Below are 23,074 nucleotides of genomic sequence, written 5' to 3'. Positions count from 1 at the left end.
AAATAAAATTTATTGAGACTATAGATTTTATTCCAAACAAATGAAAACATACAATGTACCTCTGATTGCCTTCTTCAAAATGGTGTTTTTAATGTTATCGACAGAATAAGTAAAAGAAGCCACGTCCTGGTTGTCTAATAACTTAAACTCACTGCTACACTTAAAAATTACACACATTGTTTATAAAAACAAAATATTATCAATAAAAGTCCTGGACACTAGTGCTTTTGAAATGTCCCAGATAATTCTAATGTACAACAAGGCCTGGTGTTTGGGGGTGGGGAAACAAGTTAGTCTTCACATGCCAACGTGAATATGAAGCCGTTGCAGGATCTGAGAGGAGCATGAGATTTCCTGCTTACAGTAAGACCTCAGGTGCTGCTGATGCTGCTCTTGGTCTCTGGACCACATTCTGAGTACCAAAGGCAGAGATGAAAGTCAAGAGAGTGGCCAATGCTGGTGGGGAAAACTATTCAGTTGGGCTATGCTTCATCTTCAGTAAAGGCATACTCACCTGGACTCCAGCATTTCTCTTTTCTAGAAAGATCAGAGCACCCCAGTGCATCTAGCTGTGCTATTTCAAGTTTCTACCAGAAAGGCCCAACAATAATAACCAATTTGCACACGTTTGGTTGGTCGCTGTTGTAGCGAGTACTGAGGAAAACGTATCATGAGAAGTCATTTATGATAGACTTATCTATCATATGGCTATTCTCTCAATATGACCCTATAAACTTTTGCAAGCAACACATTCTCACATTCCCTTCTGCATGTACACTTAACACTCAATATGATATCAAATTGTGTTGTTATACTTTAAATATTCCATTCCTTGAGGTTTAAAGCATTCTTGAGCTGTAATGTCATTAAAGAAAGAATGGGTTCTAGCAAATTTCCAATGGAATAGTAAAATCACTCATTTGTTTCATTTCCTAATAGCTTGTATAATTATTTATATGCATAGATATAGAAAATTTATAAAGTATTAGATGAATGTCATTGTACATTATTTTAAATCTTTGATTAAAAGCCCATATGTCTGTTACAGCAACTCAATTTAAATAAATGGAGTTTGAATTTCTCTTTTGATATCAATTTCCCTTTAATTTTTTTCCTTTTGTTTTTATTATTACTGGTCAAGTTAACTTAAAAGTGCATGTCAGAATTGCACCCAAAACATGTTATAATTCTGTTTCAATGTGATATTAAATTCTGGAGGAAACTATTTTTGGGGTGATCTGGAATAGGTTAGAATGCTAATCTCACAGCTGTCTAAGAAGCTATCAGTGCTCATAAATCATATGGTCTGTAATAAGAGAAGTAAGCTTGAGAGGTTAGATATCTTAAGAAAATTGTGACAGAGGTGATAGATGGGAAGAAATGACTACGTTCTAAGTATGTTACAGAGAAAGGAATGAGCTGCATTTGTGATAAATACTGTTTGCACTTTTAAAAATAAAAAACAGAAACACATTAGTGATATAAGAACTTGACATATTTCAGCAAACTTATTTAGAAAATTTCAAGCATTCGTGCATTAAAAACATTTCACATGTAATCAATTTTTTTTTCTGAAATTTCAGAAAATTTGAACAACCATTCTTGTTTTTGTGGGGAATATACCTCATTTTCAAAGATATCATTTCAAGGGTGCTTTGTGGAATTCTTGTATGTATTCGATGTCTTTACCTAGGATATATTATTTAAATAACTTGAAAAACATCTTCAAATATAATCTATGAAACAGACATCCAAAAAAAAACCCAGAAAATCCTTGAATGAGACATCTTTTGACTCCACCCTGAGCCATTCGAGAGCAATGAAGCAGACCACTCTAAGAATAAAACCTGCAATAATGTTACTCGAAGCAGAGACACCGTCTTTGTAAATGCCTACAGCAAGCACCCAGCTTCACTCTTTCAGCCTTTAAAATGGGTAGTTTAAATAAGAAATGTAACAATGTTTCCAATAATAACTAATCATTTAGTCACTGGATACTTTTGTATAGTACTGTGAAGTGAATTTACTTCACTTACAGGACAGGACAGTAGGTTTTGTTCATCTGAACTGTGATCTATTCGCAGAGGAATTTCAAACCAGGTGACATTCCCCCAGGAGCTCAAGTCATAATCACATCATTATTTATCCTCAGAAATTTATATTCTGCTAAAGCACTTCTACATTGTTAATGACATGATTAGTCTTCATGTTCTCTTGAATTTTGTGAACATATTAGTAATATACACATGCATAGATACATAATAACATACACATACATAAATACACACACACACACACACCACACACACACACACACACACACACACACACACACACACACACACACACGAGTGCATGCATGTACTACCCAAGCAGCTTGTGTGGAGCAATGCAATTGAATTCAGGGTTTCAGTTACAGTGACAAGTGCTTCGACCCAACCGGAAACCTCACTGGCTCCATGTCAGCACATTTTAATCAGTGATTTCTTTCACAACACACCACAGGAATAATAAAATCTAAGTTTCATATAAGTGTATACATTTTATACAAGTGATACTTAAAACATGTTGCTTCCAACCTTTCCTATTCTTGAAGACTTCAGATAATTTCATTTAAAAATCTTGCTAAAATATGCAAGCATAGTGTCTTTCCATTATGAAATCTACTTCAAATTTCATAGTATTTCCACAAACTTTTTGCACCATAATATTTGCTCTAAGCCAATACACACTAATGATCAGCTGTTTATTTACATTTTAAGGTATCACAAATTTTTGGGATAAATATTTATAGGAAAATTCCTAAAATATTTCAGACAATTCTCCTTCATCTCTTCTCTGTTTTTCCCCGACATTGATATCTTTTATTACTTTCTGCATTTGTCATAATTAGTGTTCAAAATGTGTGTATTATTACGTCATTATCCATGCTTCATTCGCATTTTTTGCTGTTTAGAAGACAGGGCTACTTTTTTCCCCCTTATATCACACTACTTACAGTACATTTTCATAGCTTTTTAGGTGTCTTTGGCCCTGACAGTCTTTCCAGCCACTGTTGTTTCCAATGACCTTCACAGTTTTAAAGAGCACTGGTTGGGTATTTTGTAAAATGACCTTCAGTTGGGATTTGCCTGATGTTTTTCCATGATTAGACTGAGGTTAGGAGATCTTGTGAGGAAGATCGCAGAGATAAAACGTACTTTCCCTCACACTGCATCAAGGATTTACGTTATCAGCAAGACTTATCACGACTGAGGTTTACCCTGATCATGGGACTGGAAGTTGTGGTTGTTAGGTTTTTGTCGGGAGTTAATTTGCTCTCATCATTTTCTCTACTATTCTCTCTGAGTGAAAAGCATGTTATTCAGCCATGGACATAAGAGCTCTACGCCATACATCCAAGATAGTATGTACCTACATCCTTTTACATTCTTTGTAGGAGTCTTGTCCATTGGATCCTATCTGTTTATTTTTTCACTTATTTATGCATCATCAACTTACAGACACACTACATACCTTTGGTAATGATCGAAGGCTACCTAGTTGGTTGCTTTCATTATTCTAACTTCGGATCTGGGGAGTTCTTGCAATTGGATCCTTTATGCCATTGAAATACCTGACACGGCTACATTTAAACATAAGTTGTGATATTGTTTATCAGTGAAGTTTGAGATGGTTAGAGCCTATTAATATCAGCTTGGTTTTTAGAATCATTCTGCCAAATATGTGAATGTGCATGAAGGAAACTAAAACATGACACATAATAATTGCCCTTGATTGAAAATGCAAAACTCCATAAGCGTCCATTGTTTCGTTAACACGAGAATATGGTTATTTTTAAGCACATGGACTTGGCAATTTTTAAACTATAAAACCATACCTTCCACAACTTTTGAGACTTGTAAGTGTGAAAGGCAATCACATAGCCAACTCCTTTTTGTAGGTGTTCATCTCCCTTCCATTATAGCTATGGGGTCTCCTAGAAAAGACCAAGAGAACCCTGCAGCATTGACCTGAAAGTCTATGCCCACAGTAAACTGCTGCTGTTAAAGAACATGAAAGAGATTAAAAAAATCTATAATGCCGAAACTAACTTTTCTCCATCAAATGTCTGAGTCAGGTTTGAGGACTGATGTTGACAATATTGTCTTTGCTATTGTATCTTATTAACTTTACACCCCAATTATTTTAAAAATAATTATAATAAAAGATCATGTTCTGGTATTGAATTATACCAAAACCAGATTGATGCTAGTTTCCCTAAAGAAAATGAAATGTCTCATTTTTTTTAAATTGAAAAAAAAAAAAAAAAAAAAAAAAAAAAAGTGGAAACAATAGTGTTCCCGTAAAGTAATAAAATACATTGGGTGAAATGATCTGAACTCAGAATGTTTTACGAAGAGTCTTTAAATGCTATGAAGAAGCTGGTTATTCAATTCAAGGGGGTATCAGTGAGCTCACTTCCTTACGTCATCTTTCTTAGTTTGTCTTTCAATGTTTATTTGTGGTAATAACCAAAAATACATTTTGTTATTCACACAGATAGGAGGGCAACTGTTTTATACTTTGTAGGGATTTATGGCTTGACAACGGGGGCGCACAGCAGTTTCTTGCTTTTAGATTTGTTAGATTAATAGAGAGCAACATCATACATAGCCAATATTAGTTATTCTATGACAAATTCAAATTCATTGCTCACCACAAGATAAAGATAACCCTGTGTATGTATTGTAGATACGTGGGGTATATTTTATTTTTCTTAGACAGGAATGAATTTAGGAAAATGAAGAACAGTAGCCTGAGTGGCAAACAAACAAACAAACAAACAAACCAAACAAAACAAAACTGGCATTATCCTACCAGGGCCATGTGGTTATTGACTTACTATCTTTACTTCTCCATTCTGCCACCTCTTGACCCAGAAAAATGTTGAGTTACATAGAATGTAAAGTAAATGAGAATTGTTTATTGTAAAGATTTGCTTTATTTTATACAAGAGATTTTTAAGTGTGTGTGTTTGTGTGCATATGTTTGTGTATGTATGTGTGTGCATATCTGCCTTGAGCAGAGAAGAGGCCAGAAAAGAGTTTCACATCCCCTGGAGCTGAAACTACAGGCAGTAGGGAGCTGCCTGCGATAGGTTTTGTGATCACAACCTGGGTCCTCTGCAAGAAGAGCAAGTGGATTTCTCAGTGGTTTATCTCTCTCTGGCCCCTGGAATTTAATTTTACAACAAAAGAATTTGCATCCAAATATTAAAATACCTTTCACTACTTAATTGCTCTTTAAGGAAGCAGTATTGCCTAATGATGAGAGTAACTTAGGGAACGTGATAGAAAAATATCCCAGGCAATCTGAGGTTCTCTCTTCATCTCCCTATGGCTTTGAGGATTGGCAAGACATAAATATGACTACAAAATCCTTGTCTTTGCTTTTATCTCCATCGAAGCCCTTTAGGTCTTGAGATTTTTTTTTCTACAACTCTCTATAAAATTCCCATTGCACTTAGAGCGTTCACAAGTTGACTTGTGGTCACTTTACATTTATCCTCTAAGGTGTGAGTCTTGGCTTTATTTAAGTTCCTTCCATGACTCATAGCAAAATGCAGATTCCCTTCACTGGGCTCCTTCTGACCAGGAGTCCAGCCTTTCTTCTGTACACAAGATAAATATACAGCAAGACAAGTTAACACACAATGCCTCCTACCCTTTTCCCTTCCTGTTAACCAGATATATTTGCATTTTACCGACAGCCAAGTGGTCGGATTTCTACCACAGAGACTTCCTTCTGCTTCGCTCAACATATTTCCAGTTCACATTTGACTGCAAACCTTCTGGTCCACTGGGTTTTTATTTTGAAATGTATTTCTATTTGGGTTTCATGAATGCTCTCAAGGTGTGTCTCTCTTTTCTCTATTGAAGACCTTTTAGTTTCTGTAAAAGTTATGCAAGGGCATGTGACTCTTTATGCAAGTTCTTTTGAGAATGAGTTCATAGGTCTGCAAGTGTACATACATGTCTGTACAACTGCACATGTATGTATATATGTGTAAATGCCAGAGGATAACCATGTATCTTCTTTTTTTCTCAGACACGGTTCATATATTTATTTGTTTGTTGTTTGTTTATGTGTTGTGATCTCTTACTGGCATAGAACTCTCACCAAGTAGGTAGTGGACACTAAATCCCAGTGATCTACTCATCTCAGGCTCTCCACAACTGGGATTAAGGCATTTAATCCCCGAGCTTGTCTTCTGTTTGGTTATTTATTTATTTATTTATCATCCATTCATTTATTTATCTGCTAAAATGTTAACAAAAAACTTTGACTAAGAGAGATTAATCTGCACAAGAAAGTGGTATTTGTCCAATCAGTTGAATGGGCTAACTGAAAATAGGGATGACTTCTATTGAGATGATTCTGCTTTCAGCAACTCTTATCTTCCAAGTTATTGGCCTTCCAGGCAGAATTTAAACTTGTCTCTCAAAAAAGCACAATTCCTAAGCACACACACATACATGCACCTACAGAGATTTGTACAAATACCCCCACCTCAAACAACAAATTATTTGTTCTTTAATTAGTTAAGCCTCCTAGGTCTCTGTCAATCTTTTTTTTTTTTTTTTTTTTGATAGCTAATGAAAAAATAAGACATTGGCAGGTATCAAGCCTTTCCAAATACAAATGTCCAGGCATAATTTTATTTTGAATTTAAAATTCACCTTTTTAAACCTCCTAACTGACAGCACTATGTGGCTATCCCACTAGAAATGTGAGGTTCACATATGAGATTGAGCCTTACCATGTCTTCTTCATCCTGTCCCTGACTGTAGAATTCATCCCTTTGTTAGGATATTTACTACCATCAGTGTTGGCAAATGGAGAAATCATTGATCCCTTTGAATACCCACCTTTTCCCAATTCATATCCACACCATACTCTTTCCACTGGTATGTAAAAAAGACACCTAATCCTGTTGTACATATTCTAAAGTCTATTCAGCTCTCCCAACGTTCACTCTAGGGTCTTATTTCAGATTCTCACTGCATATAAATTAAATAAAAATCCAATGTGCATCTTGTCTTTGCATCAGATCTTATCTTCTTTGATCCTATGACTCACAATGCTTAAATACTTGTAATTATTCACAATCCCCAGAATGTGCTTTATTGTTTTAGAGAACTGTGATCTTACACATAATTTTTATTGCTCTAAGAATTTCCTTTTTCTGTTGTCATTTCTCCATGACATCTCCAATTTATTTATTTTTTTATTAGTTCCTTGAAATTTTTTTGCAATGTATTTTGCTCTCCTTCACTCTCTGCTCCAAATACTTTCACACTCATCCCGGTTTCCTTACCCACCCAACTCTGTGTTCTCACTTAAAAATTCTTTCACACAAGTCCAATTTGCACAGCCCATATATCCTTAGATGCATGGCTTTACACTGGAGTGATTTCCCCACTCTTTACAATGCTACTAAAACAGCAGCCTTTTTTATTCTTACGTAGATTAATGGCTCTGCATTGACGCTGTTACTATATTCTCCTTCCTGCATCTAATGTTCCTATGATTTCTACTTAAAACATACTCTGTCTGCGTCTCTATTGCCTGGTAAGACTTTTAAGAGAAAATGAATCATCGTTCCCCTATTCTAAGAAGACGAGGCATTCAAAGAAAGCAAAGGGATTTCAGTGCACAAATGAACAGGAAAGCAAAATATTTTAAGTAGGTGGGATAAATTTAAAAGATATAAAAATATAAATATCTGGAACTGAAACTATTTCTATAAGTCTTACATAACACTTTCTGGACAGATGGAATAAAACTATATTAGATTTATTTTTGTTTGTGTGGTTTTTTTTAAGAAAATCTTTAAAAGTGTGGAAATTTAAAACAGGTTTTTGAATAATCTTGTATTTAAAGGAATTCAGGATTATTATTGAGCTATCTATACGATAGAGGAAAAAGCAAGGTATGTATTGCCTCATTTGTGAACCAAAAGCATGCATGAGATTATGTGCAGTAGGAGGGGCAATCAAATTCATTCACAGAAGGGAAACAGGTACATTTGCCACTTAACTGCATTTACTTGCCCTGCTATATTTTAATTAAAGGTATTTGAACCAACCAGAACATTTTAAAATAAATTTGAATTTTTTCCCTGCAAATACTGGACAGAGAATTGAATTATAATCTCAAGGATAGTATTATCAATATGTTAGCTAGCATGATGATCTCCTTTTAAAAATGCCTTACATATCATAGCTCATTTAATTATCACCAATAGGCGAAGCAGGAAGAACCAGTGTTATTTCCATTTTATAGATAAGCAAAAAATGTTCAGAGGACTTAAGATGACTTCCAAATAGCCAAGCACCTCTCTGATGCCAATGCAGACAGCCTTTATTCATGATGACAATGTAGAACTACCCACTACCCAGCGGAGTGAAGGCTTTGAGATCCCACCACGGATGTCCTATACAAGTTTCTCATGTTCATGTCCATCCCAGCTGTGTGTTTTTCCAACAACATGGGATCCTTGCCTCAAGTTTGGTTCTAAATGAGCATCTGAAAGTCTGAACCAACATTCCAAGCCCTAATTGCTTTTCCAACCAAACTTCTGAATTTGGGCCATGGGCATTGGCAACAGTTCAAATGCTTAGGTCAAGTTTTTATTCAAACTTTGTGCCTCTTGCTCTTGTGTATGGCTTGCCTCCGGGCCAGCCTCGTTACATTCCTGCCATCTTTTCAGACTCTCTCTTCTGTATCCTGACATCTCTATTCACAGAGCTCCAACTTGTGCACACCGGGGCTACGCATGGACCAGAGAATGCCTTAGCAAACACTCTTTTTTTTTTTTCCCCAGAGAAACAAAGTGTTTGAGGGATAAAGCTGGCTAGTGTTTCTGCCTCTACTTTCTCCCATTTATTCTTTACCAGTCTTCCCAGTAAACAGAGTTCAAGGTCTGCCTAGGGTTTTAGCAGAATTTGTATTTGCATCTGTGACCCTACCCCCCTTCATTCATGGGCAGAATTTTTTTCTTATCCTTGTAGCATCTCTTCAAGTCATTTCAGCAAAAATAGGAAACCTACATTTTTCTACTGTAACAGCTATAGGTTTAAAATGGCAGTTTGATCAAACAGCAAACATAAAAAAATCAACCAATGAAAATACAAGCAGGAAACACACACACACACACACACACACACGTAAACACATACAGGGAGAGAGAGAAAGACAGAGAGACAGAGAAACAGAGAGAGACAGAGAGACAGAGAGAGAGAGAGAAACAGAGAGACCAAGACAAACAGATAGAGGGAGGGAGAGGGAAAGACAGAGATAGAAAGAGACAGAGGAACAGACAGAGAGAGGGAGACAGAGAGAGATAGAGACAGACACAGAATAAACAGCCCTGTCTTTTTTCATATTTTTTTTCAAATATACACTCCACATCAACTTCTTCAGCCATTTTTCAGATTTGAACTTCTTTTACCAACTCAAACAAAGTCAGTAGACCCTGAGTGCTTTTTGACTCAATTATCCAGGGGATTGGGAAGCCTGCTCAAACAGAATCATATAAACTCCCAATTCTTTACTTCACTCAGTGGCAAATTTTCAAGATCTTTCTACTTCCGACAGCCTTTAAATAGTAGCTAAATTTGTATCCAAATCTCATGTAGTTTATGAGAATGTTTGCATAACTACTTCCTTCTGATTTCATTTCTGGTGGTTCCCCAAATGTTGTTTTCTACTAATAATAAAAAAAGTACAATCCACTAAGTATATAGTAGTTAAGACTCACTGTATTTTTGAAGAGAGGCAGTACAAAAAGTTATTTTATTTGAACTTCAAATGAGCTCTCTTTCATGAAGCCAAAGGTCATGAAATGAGACCTGGTTAGGTCTCTGCATTCAGCTGCATATGCTTTAGAGTTAGGGTGACTATAGCCCTCAGCTTGCCAGGACTACTTCCATTCATGTCTTCCACTGATAAATTCTGACAGCATTACTAATTAATTTTCTTTACACTCTCAAAAATATCCACCTAGACTTTGTAGTTTGCTAAATTTATAGGTTTCATAGGTACATAGCCTATACCAGATTAAGACCCATACCAATTGACCTAATTTTATCTTAATGACATCTTCAGAGACATAGTATTCACATATGATTATATTCAGAAGTACTGTGGCTCAGATCTTCAACCTATAGGTTGGGTAATAATAACTTAGTCCATATTGGACATTGAGAGCAGTCTGTATCATAATCTACAACTGAGAGCAGTCTGTATCGTAATGTACCCATCAGAGCAGCAATACTGTTACCAGGTAGCAGGGTCAATCACAACGCCATTTGGTTTAATTCTCAAGGACTGAGTTTAGATAATTAAGGTGATGTTGTCAGGCTCCCCTTATCACTATGTACTCATATGGCAAGCTTTATTCCCATCCCAGACCCCATAATTCACACCATTCACTTTGTCAGCTGGACTTTCACTTTCTGAACTCTATTATAGATCTAGAGCCATGGTCATCAGTGTGGTATGTCTAGGAATAGCCTTTAAGCCGTTGGGAAGGTTTGTTTAAAATGCAGACATCAAATCAGACTACATAACTAAAAATGAGGAAGATGGGGCTTGGGAATCTGTATTTTAAAAGCTGTCCTGGAGATCCTCATGCATTGCTCCCATCTGACTATAATTAAATCCACCACTGTCTTTACAGATACCTATCACATTGGTCTTCAAGAAAAGATGACCTCAGGCAAAGTAAACAAGGCACTGGTGCCTCCACTCATATGCTACACAATCAGGCTCATGGACGTTTGTTAAAAGAGCAGTGTAGAGTTTCTTACATAAGAAATTCAACATGAAGTTTCCCCATTATGGTGAAAGATAAGATTAGGCTCTAAAGATGCTCATATTTATCCTAATAAGTTGCATGTTATTTCACTTCGTGGAAAGCTGATGCGCTAAAGATATCTAGATCAATGTTTTCAGTAAGAAGTTTTCTTAAGCTCAATATCCTTAGAATCCAGAGAATCACACTTGGCTTTTATCTTTTTATTTATACATCTCGAATTTGAATGAACACTTTGGAGTTCCTGAATAACTATGACACCAGTGAAATCAGATCATCGTCCTATAACAAGAATGCAGTAATGACACCAATTGAATGGCTGTCTTTAAAATGTTAGCATTGTTTTCTTAAACGGAAATTGACCTTGTCACAAAGCATGCCGCCGTATTCTACTCTTGTTATGAAGAGTTATGGCTGTAAGATCATTACCGTTTATGTAGAAAGGTAAATGTTTAAAGCCAGTGACGGTGACACATGCATACAACTGTGGTTTAATGTGCGTTATGGAAATCCAATAATTACTACTGTATTAGGTTCATAAATTTGAGAAGATGAAAAAGGACTGCAGAATGAGTTTATTTCATGTTTTTTTTTTTTTAAATGAGCTAAATGTACTTGTTGCCTGATTCATCCATGACAACCAAATATGGCCCAGAGTTGCACATATACAACCTCATTGACATCCACAGGATTTGTTCAGGAGTTACCGAGGTTAGAATTAAGCCTCAAGGAAATAACTAAAGATTTTTGGTGAGATATACTTGTGTGATTAAATAAAATCATTTTTATGGGCTTTGTTTTCTTGTTTTCAGACCGTTCCTTATGAAGACAAATAGCCCATACACACTGAGGTTAATATTGCTTTTAAGCTATTTGTCTCCATTTGGGAACTAAATGCAAAGAAAAATGAGCGTTTTAACTCTCAGAAGCTTTCTTCAGTTAAATGTTCCCTAAATTCAGCACCTAGCACACGCTGCCAATTACTGGGGAACAGGTATTAGTCACCCCAAAATATTTTTGAAAACGGTCGTAAAGTCCCTATTGTAAGAAGACTGCCACTTTGCCTTATTTATTATGTTATTGTAGTACCTGCTTACAGCTGCTAAAATAAGAGGCCTATAACTCTATCTGAAAAACCTAGATGATAAATACTCCAGGAGAGAAGACGTGAAAGTCTGATACGGCCATATTTGAAACATTAGAAACAAATTAAATATCACTCATTGCACTGACATTGGATAACTGCTTAACTTATACTTGTGGAAGCAGAACAATGCTCACTTTGTAGAGGAGGAGCTGAAGAACTCTGGGCCATGTGTATTAGGTTCTGCTAGCATATGGAAATTATAATCCTAACTCATTCTTAAAGTTTCCCAATAGGCAAAGAACTCCAAAATACAGCGAGTTTCTAATCCTGGATCTCTTTCTTCCTCTCTGTACCCTCCATCCTCAGCAGCATCGTTCCCACTTCAATGTCCCATGTGTCCTTTTCTCCTTCTGTCCTCGGCACCTCATATTTCTCTCTGGTAGTCTTTTATCCCTGTTGTTTACAGTAATAATATCACACATATATCTAGACTATCTATGTGTATAAATAAAAATTATGTATGAGAGATTTAAAAAGACTCTTAGGATTTTTATAGGTAATTACTTGAGTCAGGCCGGTTTTCTTTTTACTTTTAATAAATAGCATCATTTTTCATCTTTGCATATATTCCTAGTCATATCAGGGGTATCTCCTTAAGTGCATTACAATTACAGATTTAAAGAATCATTTAGATACTATAACAATTGAAACAGAGACACGAAAATCTGCAAATGATGCTCAAAACATTCTTGGTTTAAAGGGAGGTATATTCAGCCCTACAGACAATGAGGAAAGCTAGGAGTGGGAGAGGTGACTCTTCAAGGATTGTCACACCGAGATATCCTGGGCCAAACAATCAGCCATGAAAACATACATACAACTAACATTATATAGACTCAACAGGAATGCAGCAAATATATATACATGTATATATATGTATGTATTTGTGCATATGTGTGTAATAACAATTAATGATAAAAGAGGCATGCTATTGCAGGACAGCAGGAGGGATTTTGGTAGAGTTTGTAGGGAGAGAAGAGAAGGGAGAAACACCAATTATGTCTCAAAAATAATCTAAAAGAATATAATAATAATAATAAAATTTTAAATGTCTGTTAATAAGTGTTTCTCTAGCTATATAATAAAGATACCTTTTAAGCCCAGTTTGAGTTTTTGTGATGCTTTGGAGGAAAGGGTACCTCATATGTACATTATTAGAGATATTACACTGGCTCATTCGAGCCAGTGTAAATCCTGACAAAGCCTCATGATGAAATCATTTCATAATGTCTTAAACAACATTTCATATGAAAATCAAGATCAATGCATCAATGCACAGAGAGAGAATCCCCTGGGACCCAATGTTCCTTCATGTTGGAAGGTGCTTTCCTGATGCCTAGTTCCTCAAGATAGCGAGAGATGTAGGAAAAACAGGGGAAGAGTCAGCCTCTCCTCTCCCCACAAAACTAGGAAGCAGAGTGTCAGTATCCATGGGCCTCAGGAAGGCCATCACTTTTATTATATTATTTCAAACGATCATGTTGTCATAAATAAAAAATTTCATCTGTACTTTAAAACAAATCAGTGAATTGTACCTTTTAAAATGTCTCCTTATTGTTAAAGAAACCTGCCCAGTCTACAAACTTCCTTTTACAATAAGGCAGAAAGCAATTTTTCTAAGTTAATGTAATTATTTATTTACATCCACAAAGAACACTGGGTTGATTCACACTGTTGTTAAAATTCTGCTCACGCTCAATGTCCATGTCTCCGAGGACACTAAGGAATAAACACATCCACTTAGCTCCAGTATTGAGTAATGTATTCTTCCCTTAATAGGTTAATACAAACTAATCTGGGTGGTAATATAAAGGCAAAGTTTTTGATAAAAATTTATGTAATATTTACCAATATTTATGAAATATTGATAGTAGAACCATTTTAAATGTATTGGCCATTTAGAGACTACTATGGAGAGAAAACATTACTGTGAAAGCAAATAAGAAAAAAAAACATTGTGTTCATCACAAGACACAGGTTCAAACCATTTCCAAGTTGTTATAAGGTCTTTCTACTGTCAGAGAGTTTTAAAGATTGGATATATTTATTATTTGCTATCCCTGTCCCTATTCAGGGCATTTTTATTATGAAGTATGCAAGATTATTTCACAGTGAACTGTCCTAAAAGTCTATGAAAAGCTACATACGCCTTTTCTCCAAATTGTGTGTCTCCTTGCTTCACCTCACCAGCCGTGGTTCTTTGTATTTGCCGGTGAGCCAGTGTAAGTCCTGACAAAGCCTCATTATGAAATCATTATAGGTGAGGCCAGATTATAAGCATGTAGCACCTTTCTGGGCTTTCTCAAAAGAAATGAAAGTTAGGTTTGAATATAACCAAGGAAATTCTTCCCCCATTGTAAGCATTTTTTTTAATGTCCTCAGAAATCTATTCAGGAATATTTATTGCCTTTCAAAAAGAAAGGGTACAAAGGAGATGCTTGGATGTCGAAAATTGCTGGCATAGGTTTGTGAATTCTCTCAATAAGGGTCTCAGCTCAGGAAGGTGTTTAAATACACCACTTTCTATCATTCATGGATTTATGCTTTTGAATTCTTTCACAATGGTCACTACTCTAAAACATCATTTTCTACTACTTCATAACTCAGATTTTTGATCTGCAAGTACAGCCCCCATCCTCCCTCTCTTGATAGCAACTTGATAGTGTATTCCAGGCTTAGAACTTTATACACAGTTTATACTAGTTAAATTTCTAAAACACCTTAATTTTTTTTTGTTTTGTTTTTCGAGACAGGGTTTCTCTGTTTAGCCCTGGCTGTCTTGGAACTCACTGTGTAGACCAGGCTGGCCTCGAACTCAGAAATCCACCTGCCTCTGCCTCCCAAGTGCTGGGATTAAAAGGCGTGTGCTACCACTGCCCGACTAAAACAATTCTTATTAATTATATAATAATGAGTTTTAAATAACATAATAAGTAGATAACATTAGTTTTCTTCACATTTTTATAATTGAAAAGGAAGTAGTATGCATACATGTCTGAAAGTGAGACTTAAGCTTCAAATAGCCAGTCAATATTGGCTTTAAGAAAATGGCCAGGGTGGTTGCACAGACATGCCTTTCTCATACTTCCCCTTAATGACCATCTTGTTAACATTAGTTTGAATCCCATGTGCATTGTGACCTCCTTTCCAAATCCTTCTTAGTATTTCCTCAATGGTAGCTCCTTCACTCTTACACATGCATATATGCGTGCGCGCACGCACACACACACACACACACACATACACACACACACACACACACACACACATACACACACACACACAGAGAAAGAGAGAGAGAGAGAGAGAGAGAGAGAGAGAGAGCAGACAGACAGACAGACAGACAGACAGACAGGCAGACATGGAGACAAAGACAGATGTAGAGACAGAAACTGCTTTCTCATCTTCTGAGGGAAGCCAAATGTTTTCTGAATCCACAGACACGTGATGTTTGCCTGCACTGTCTCTGCCCCCAGTTTTCCTCCAATACAATATGAATGGCACCATTTTGGTGCCCTGGATTTCATCCCTTCTTGCCTTGTAGGAGCCCGAACTCTTAGTTCCTCTACCCTCGGCCTTCAGTGCTTCTCCCTCTTGAAGATTCTTCAGTGGTTTTCAAGTGTGCTGAAAAAAAAGGTCCTTAATGATCAGGAAGGGGTCTCAGCAGGTAAAGGCCTGAGTGTAGTCCTTGGAACCCACGTCAGTGTAGAACTACAAATAGGCTCACACAGATTTTAGAATTCTTTAGGGAAAGCACAGAGGTCTGTACAAATGATGAAACAGGAGAAAATGAACTCACTCCTCTGACCTCCAGTATTAATTACAACTCACTTTTTAGAAATTTTTCTTCAAATTTTACTATCGGATTTAAGCCTAAACAGTGGGATCCTGAAGTCACACCATGCGACAGGTCTCATGAGGGAGGTTTACTTAGAGAAGGAGGAGGGCAGGTAGAGTCTACCTGTGGGTGGAGGAAAAAAAGAAAAAATGGGGAGAAGGAAGGAGGAACAGAAGTGGCCTATAAAAGGGATGTGGCACATGTGCAGGAGAGAGCTAGTGGTGACATGTCCTATGGTCGCTGGGCCACTTCAGGCTGGCCAGGGAGGTGCCTGATTGCTAACATTTACAATAAATTATGCTCATGAAAGTTGAAGTAGAAACATGAACCTGCAGGTAAGCCTGCAACTCCAAGACAGTGGCTTACTCAGTGTCTCCAGACCTTCGCATTAAAGGAGCTGAAGAATGGAGTCATGTGGCATGCCCTATGAATTACTACTAGGAATAAAAGTAGATGATATGAAGAAGAAACAACTGGTTATGGGCCAAGGGATGGTGCCTAAAGCACCCAGGAACTGGAGGAGAAAGGAGGTGCTCCATTAGAGTAGAGAACAGTGGCAATTTGGAATAAGACTCTCTGATTATGAGAGAAAACATTTCTGCCATTTTTTAAAGAAAATTTTATTATTATTATCATCATCATCATCATCATCATCATCATCATCATTTAATCTTTTCTTACAGTAAAGTCTCTATCCCCTTCCCAGTCTGCCCTCTGACTGTTCCTCATCCCATTCCTCCTCAAGTCATCTCCAAGAGGATGTTCCCACCCCACCCCCACCCCACCAGACATCCCAACTCCCTGGGGCCTCAAGTCTCTCGAGGGTCAAGTGCATGATCTTTCTTGACTGAGCCCAGAACTGGCAGTCCTCTGCTGTATATGTGTTGGGGTTTTCATATCAGCTGGTGTATGCTGCCTGGTTGGTGGCTCACTATCTGAGAAATTTCGGCGGTCCAGGTTAGTTGAGGGTACTGGTTTTCCTATGGGGTCGCCCTCCTCCTCAGCTTCTTCCAGCCTTTCCCTAACTCAACCACAGGGGTCCCTGGCTTCTGTCCATTGATTGGGTATAACTATCTGCATCTGACACTTTCAGTTTTGAAATGATTTATATAGGTATAAAATGTTTCTTCAGGTCCCTGAAGACCCCCCCCGTTCCCCCCCCCCCCCCCGTCTCTACAACTCTCCCAAGAACTCTCCAGCACATTTCTTCCCTGACAAAGCCCTTCACAATGCTCCTTTTGGCCTGGAGACCCCATAGGAAAACCAGCAGTCTCAACTAACCTGAACCCCCGAAACTTCTCTGCTTTGTTCTTTAGGGTCCTCTTTTTTAGGACTGCCCAAACCCCTGCCAACCCCTCTGCTCTAGGACCTTCTGCCTCTACTGCCGTATCCATCACCTTTCGGGAATTGCTGAAAGCCTGTATCTACCTACCTGAACTCCTGTACCTCTTTCCCTCTGCCCATCTCTGTCAGACTCCCCCAGTCTTTGCCTCACTGTGAGAGAGCCTCCAGATACTCTTTGGAGAACCTAGTAGCAACGCTATGCTGCTGCCTCCCCCTTCCCTTCCCATCTTCCTGTTTCTCCTCTCCCTCTTCTGTTTCTCCTCTCCCTCTTCTTTTCCTCCTCCTCCTTCTTCCCCTCCTCCTCCTCCACTCGTCCCATGCCCCTGCCAGCTTGGAACATTGTATTTTTTTTTATCTGTTCCCTCTGTGTTCATACTGTCCAAGGCTTATTGACTTCGGTTTAAGTTTCTGGAAAAAATTAGACTAAAAAACTTCTGGGGAATACTTCAATGATTTCAACAACAAAAACAAAACAATGTTTCCCCTTATTTATCTGCTTTTAATCTACCCTGATTCACCTTTTTAAAAAGTTCTTTATTTTACAAGGTAATTCAAAATCGAATGGGTCTTCCGTTTACTTCTAGCTCGTGAGCATTGCATTCGACCTTTCTATATGATTTATGTGTGTGTGCATACTTATAAAATTGAAAAGGCATTATTTGGACTAACTTCTAATATTTGCTGGATTAATTTTAAAAATGTACCACCTTCGTTTAAATCCAACTTTCTATCATTCTTTTCTCTCTTCTTACTTTCTCTAATTTGTGAAATGTGTTTTTCTTATTATTTTAATCATTTTTGTTCATACAATAGGGCCTACCTTGTTTTTTTAAACTCGGTCAAAGTCTCTTTAACTGGTCATTGGCATTTCACTTGATATACATGAGACTACAACTTTTTCAAATACAGTCTTAGACTGTTCACTGAATTCATCCAAACTGTTATTTTTTGCTTTAGTAATCTTTGTACCTAACATATACAAAAGTAGACCAATAGAAATGCCTTTAGTTAAGTGATTAAACATACTCCATATAAAATATGATCACAAATTCACAAAATAGTATATTTGCATGGTGAACATTTGCATGGTAAACCCTGTGGCCTAGATCTGTCATTTTTAGCTAAGCTAAGCGTGTGCGGGAGATTCAGTGACTTATGCGCGGCCATGCACAGGAAAAGTACTAAACACCCAGGTTGTACAACTTCAGGTTTAATTCCATTCTCAGCTCTGTGGGCATTCTAAACATATTTTTGTTCCTTAAAGTACTTATATGATGGCTGAATCAATGGGAAGGAGACTTCATGGATTAAGAAGAAATAGAACAAGAAATAAAAGAACAAGACATGTAGTAATTGAAACATGTCCCCTTACTGGATTAGAATTAGAGGACTTATGTGTCCATAATTGTGAATGTCGAGATTCAAATGGTTTTAAAAACTCTAAAAAAGCTTACCCCACCAAGCAACGGGTCAGAAGAGGAGACACATAGCTCACTGTACTTCACTAGCTTCGACTGCACAGAGATCTGCCCTTAGCTGATCTAAACAAGATCTTCCTTGGTGGCCACTTACATCTGCCCTGGCCCAGATGCAATACTAATAGCAGGCGAGCACAAAATGTTTTCTAAAGGCTGAGGGAGGCTGTATCACTGGACTCAGCAAGGAAGTCGTTTCTGTTTTCATATATGCTCCTGATCAACTCATCAAAACAGAAAACCTGATGTAGAACAAATTTCTGATCTTTGTGAAAACATAGGCATTTAGCTTCTAGCTGGTTGAGGTGTACTCTAACCTTTGAAACTACACTATGAATACAGTCCAGAGGGGAAAAAATGAGAGAGAACTCTTGCCTTTCTCAGTCATGGATGACAAAGGATTCCAGGCAGTTTATTCAGTTCTGTTAAAATGATCACTGAACTACTAGCTTGCTCAGACCTTCCATGGAGACGAGGTTTTGGTTATCCATTCATTCTGGTCCTCTTATCTGTGCCATTGGAGTGTAGAGGGCACGAGCATGGAGGTTTCTCTTTTTATTATTATTATTTTTATTTAGCTCAACATTTCAAGCTTAACAGGAACGGAAGGGCACAAAACATTGTCACTAATGATTCAACTCTAATGAGATGGTTAATATAGCTGTTTTCTCAAATAATACTTCGATTTAATTGCAGTACCAAACTTTCTGGAAGGTAATTGCAATTTGGAAGACAATACATTTTAGCGTTTATAATAGCAGAGGAGCAAATTTTTAATCAGTTCATATTCATTCAAATGTGATCAGAATTGTTAGAATAATGGATGTTTATAAAGTTAATATCATATTAAAGGTGTATTAGCTGTGACTGAGCACATGACAGACGGAAGGTAAAACCATAACACACAGCCCTGTTTTGTTGAGGTTTAATGCTGTCATTGATTTTTGATATTTTTTAAAATAAGCCTATTTAGGGCATGTCATGTAAGGATTCTGTTGCTGTTGACCTTCCCTTGGTAGAAGCAGATTGTAGAAATACATGAAGATGTTTATTGCATTGCTAATTATGTGAAAATGGCATAGCATGCATCACAACATGAGCAAAAAACTCAATACTATTGATCACAATTACACAAAACAGTATGCAATGACAACAAGCAATGTCATCTAGTGATTTCTCCTTATTAACCTAGTGAGTCTTGCCAACAAGTGCTTTAGAGGGGTTCCATTATTTCTCCAGGGCACAGAAATGCTCTAGAAGTATGTGGGAAGGTGAAGACCAAGAGGTCAAACCCTTTGCCACTACATATATGGAAATCAAGGACAAAATACTTACAAGATTCAATACATTTTGCCTGGGGGATATTGTTACTTTAAATATTGGAATTTTAGACTTTTATTTTTTAAAGCTTATATTTAGTATATAATCTGAACAGATAATATTGCCCTAGATATTAATTTCCTTTCTTTTTTGCATGTCTCAATCTTTTCTTTCACTTTCTTTTAATGTGTATGGGAATAGGATATTATTCTGTAGCCTGGAATATGATCCTCTGCCCGTGCCTCCCAAGTGGCTGGAATTAAGAGGCTGTACTACCATGACTAGCTTTCCTCAATATTTCACACAACAGGGTGTGGGATACTGTAGCAAATGTATAAACTCCATGACATTCATTAATCAAGGAAATGAATTGAGTCTGAAGATTAGGAAGGTGAACTCAAAACCACACTTCCTCTGACTCCTACAGGCAGTCCTGTCATTTCTAACTCTAAGAACCTGTCAGCATCCCTTGGCTTGAAGATGCATCTTTCACATCTCTACTTCTCTTGTCAATGTTGCTCTGTGTCCATCTTTCCTTTTATTACTGACAGTAGTCACTGGATTTAAGAACCTAGCCTAATCCAGAATAAGCTCTTATTAATAAACCCAAATCTGCAAAACATTGTTTCTAAATAAGATCTCATTCAGAATTTCACTATTAATATATATGTGGACAATGACATAGACAGAACTGAATAAGCAAATGTGAAATGAGAATGTATTATCTCCAGTGACCCTAAACAGAACCCAATCTATCATATCAGAAGTTAATCATAGACACCATGGTATGGTGATATATTCAGTTACCCAGTGAATAACTTGCTGACAGTTTCATCTCATTAGAGCTGTTTACTTTGGTTTGTCCTGTGGAACTGCCTTTCTTGGTCATTGTACCTTTTAGTCAGTACCATGCTATGTAGATGTCTTCATCCATATCACCTCATTGTGGATTTTACTTCATTGTATCTGATATTACTATTTTGAAGCAGTGTTGTTCAGTTAGTAGAAAATGCATGTAAAACTTCTGGTGGTTATAGGACATAAGGTTTCAGGTTGACTTTTTTGCTGGATGTATTATAATGTTCTTAAAGAGGTCAACAAACAGTTTTTGTAAAATGATGGAAAATATTTTGTCTATGAAAAAATTCATCTATGATGAAATCCATGAATCTGCTCTATTGCATTGCAACTACAGCCATAGACATATTAATAAATGAATCTGACAATGTTTCAATAAATCTTTATTTTAAAAACAGGATGTGCCGGGCGGTGGTGGCACAAGCCTTTAATCCCAGCACTTGGGAGGCAGAGGCAGGCAGATTTCTGAGTTCAAGGCCAGCCTGGTCTACAGAGTGAGCTCCAGGACAGCCAGGGCTACACAGAAAAACCCTGTCTCAAAAAACCAAAAAAAACCCAAACCAAACCAAAACAAAACCAAGACAGATAAAAACAGGATGTAAGCTGGATTTGGCCCCCAAAATTTTATTTGGAATAGTATCAATGTAGTAGAAATATATTTAAAATAGTCCCTATGATTTTTTTCTACAGTGTACAAATCTATGTACTATAGTAAGAACAAGATTTTACAAAGAACATTCTTTAATTGGGATATTTTTCATTGATTTTGAGCACTCACTCAAAACCTAGATTAAGAAGAAATGTGACTATGCTATTCTGTGATAAGTAATTTACATATTTGCATATCTTATTTCAATTACTCTTTCAATGAGCCACAAAGTTAATATGATTATCTCTGTGTCACATATAAAAAGAATCCAACCAAGTTATGTAAATGTGTCTAAGTTCATTCAGGGAGTAATGATAGGATTTAATTCTTTTTATATATTTAAGTCTATGTGTATTATAATGGGAATACATCTTTTAATCTATGTATTTGTAGATTTTTCCTGCCTCATGTTCTAAGGCCACACATGTGAAGTTAAATTCAAAGCATGATATTCTACTCACATTCTATGTATATACAGTATACACACCAACTCAATTGAATGATATTTGCATCAATGGCAGAAGAAAAAATGTGGATTACCCAGCTAATAGGTTCTGAGAATATCAGATATTACATGAAGTTTGTTATTTGTACAATATTCAGATTTCAAATGGAAACTGATGTCTAGATTAACAAATGTCTAAATGTAAGCAGAAAGAGGTCAAATATAGATACTGAAATCTAAATTATAACTCTGGAGTATGACCAATGTTAAATAAGCATATATTGCCTACAAGATACTAAAGAAATTCTTATTTAAGACCATTTGACATAGGCATCTACCTCACATCCTACTTTAATGGCCATTTTGAAAGACCTTATCCATAATAATAATAGTTCTTATAGATTGCATTTTAAGATGCCCACATAGGCATAAATGGATTGGCAGTGTAAAAATATCTTTTAAAACCATGATGTACAGACACAAGTATGTGAATTCAGATCTTGAGAGACAGAGACAGGCAGATCCCTGGAGCTCACTGGACAGCCAGCCAAATTGGAATCACCAGTTTCAATGACAGATTCTATCTCAAAACTTTTGGTGGTAACTGAGGAGGGCACCTAATATAGACTTTGGCCTCTTCTTATATAAACACACACACACACACACACACTTGCTATAGAGAATTCCATTGGTGATTAATGTTCTTCAGTCAAGCCTGGTATCTGTTAGGTTTGTGAACTACAGAATGGTGAACTGTTACTGATACTATCCATCTGTGTGTATTATGATTTTGTCTCTTAATTGTCTCCTTTTGAAGAGCTAGGCTGAGGTTGGAGAGATGGCTCAGCAGTCAAGAGCCCTTCTGGCTCTTATAGACAGCCTGGTTCCTAACAATGATATCTGGTAGCTCACAGCAGTCTTTATTCCCAGCTCCAGGGAATCCACTGTGCTCCTATGCACAGACCCCCACACAGACATGCACACCTACACATAATTAAATCTTTATAGAAAAAGTGCAGTGTTTGAAACAACCAAATAAACATCCTATAGGGGCAAAATTGTGACTTTATAACTTTGTAGGTTTTATTTACTCCATACAGGGAATTCAATGGATTCTAAAGATGTTACTATTATAGA

General features: G+C 36.9%; 1 long non-coding RNA gene across 1 annotated transcript in view; it reads left to right on the top strand.

Annotated features, from left to right (window-relative positions):
- The window catches only part of LOC143434697 (uncharacterized), a 1,324,052-nt gene that overhangs the window by 657,035 nt on the left and 643,943 nt on the right, over positions 1 to 23,074 (top strand). The window lies entirely within an intron of this gene.

Source organism: Arvicanthis niloticus, chromosome 16, assembly GCF_011762505.2.
Source record: "Arvicanthis niloticus isolate mArvNil1 chromosome 16, mArvNil1.pat.X, whole genome shotgun sequence".
In the NCBI taxonomy this organism is placed as follows: domain Eukaryota; kingdom Metazoa; phylum Chordata; class Mammalia; order Rodentia; family Muridae; genus Arvicanthis; species Arvicanthis niloticus.
This window is presented reverse-complemented; position numbering and strand designations above follow the sequence as displayed.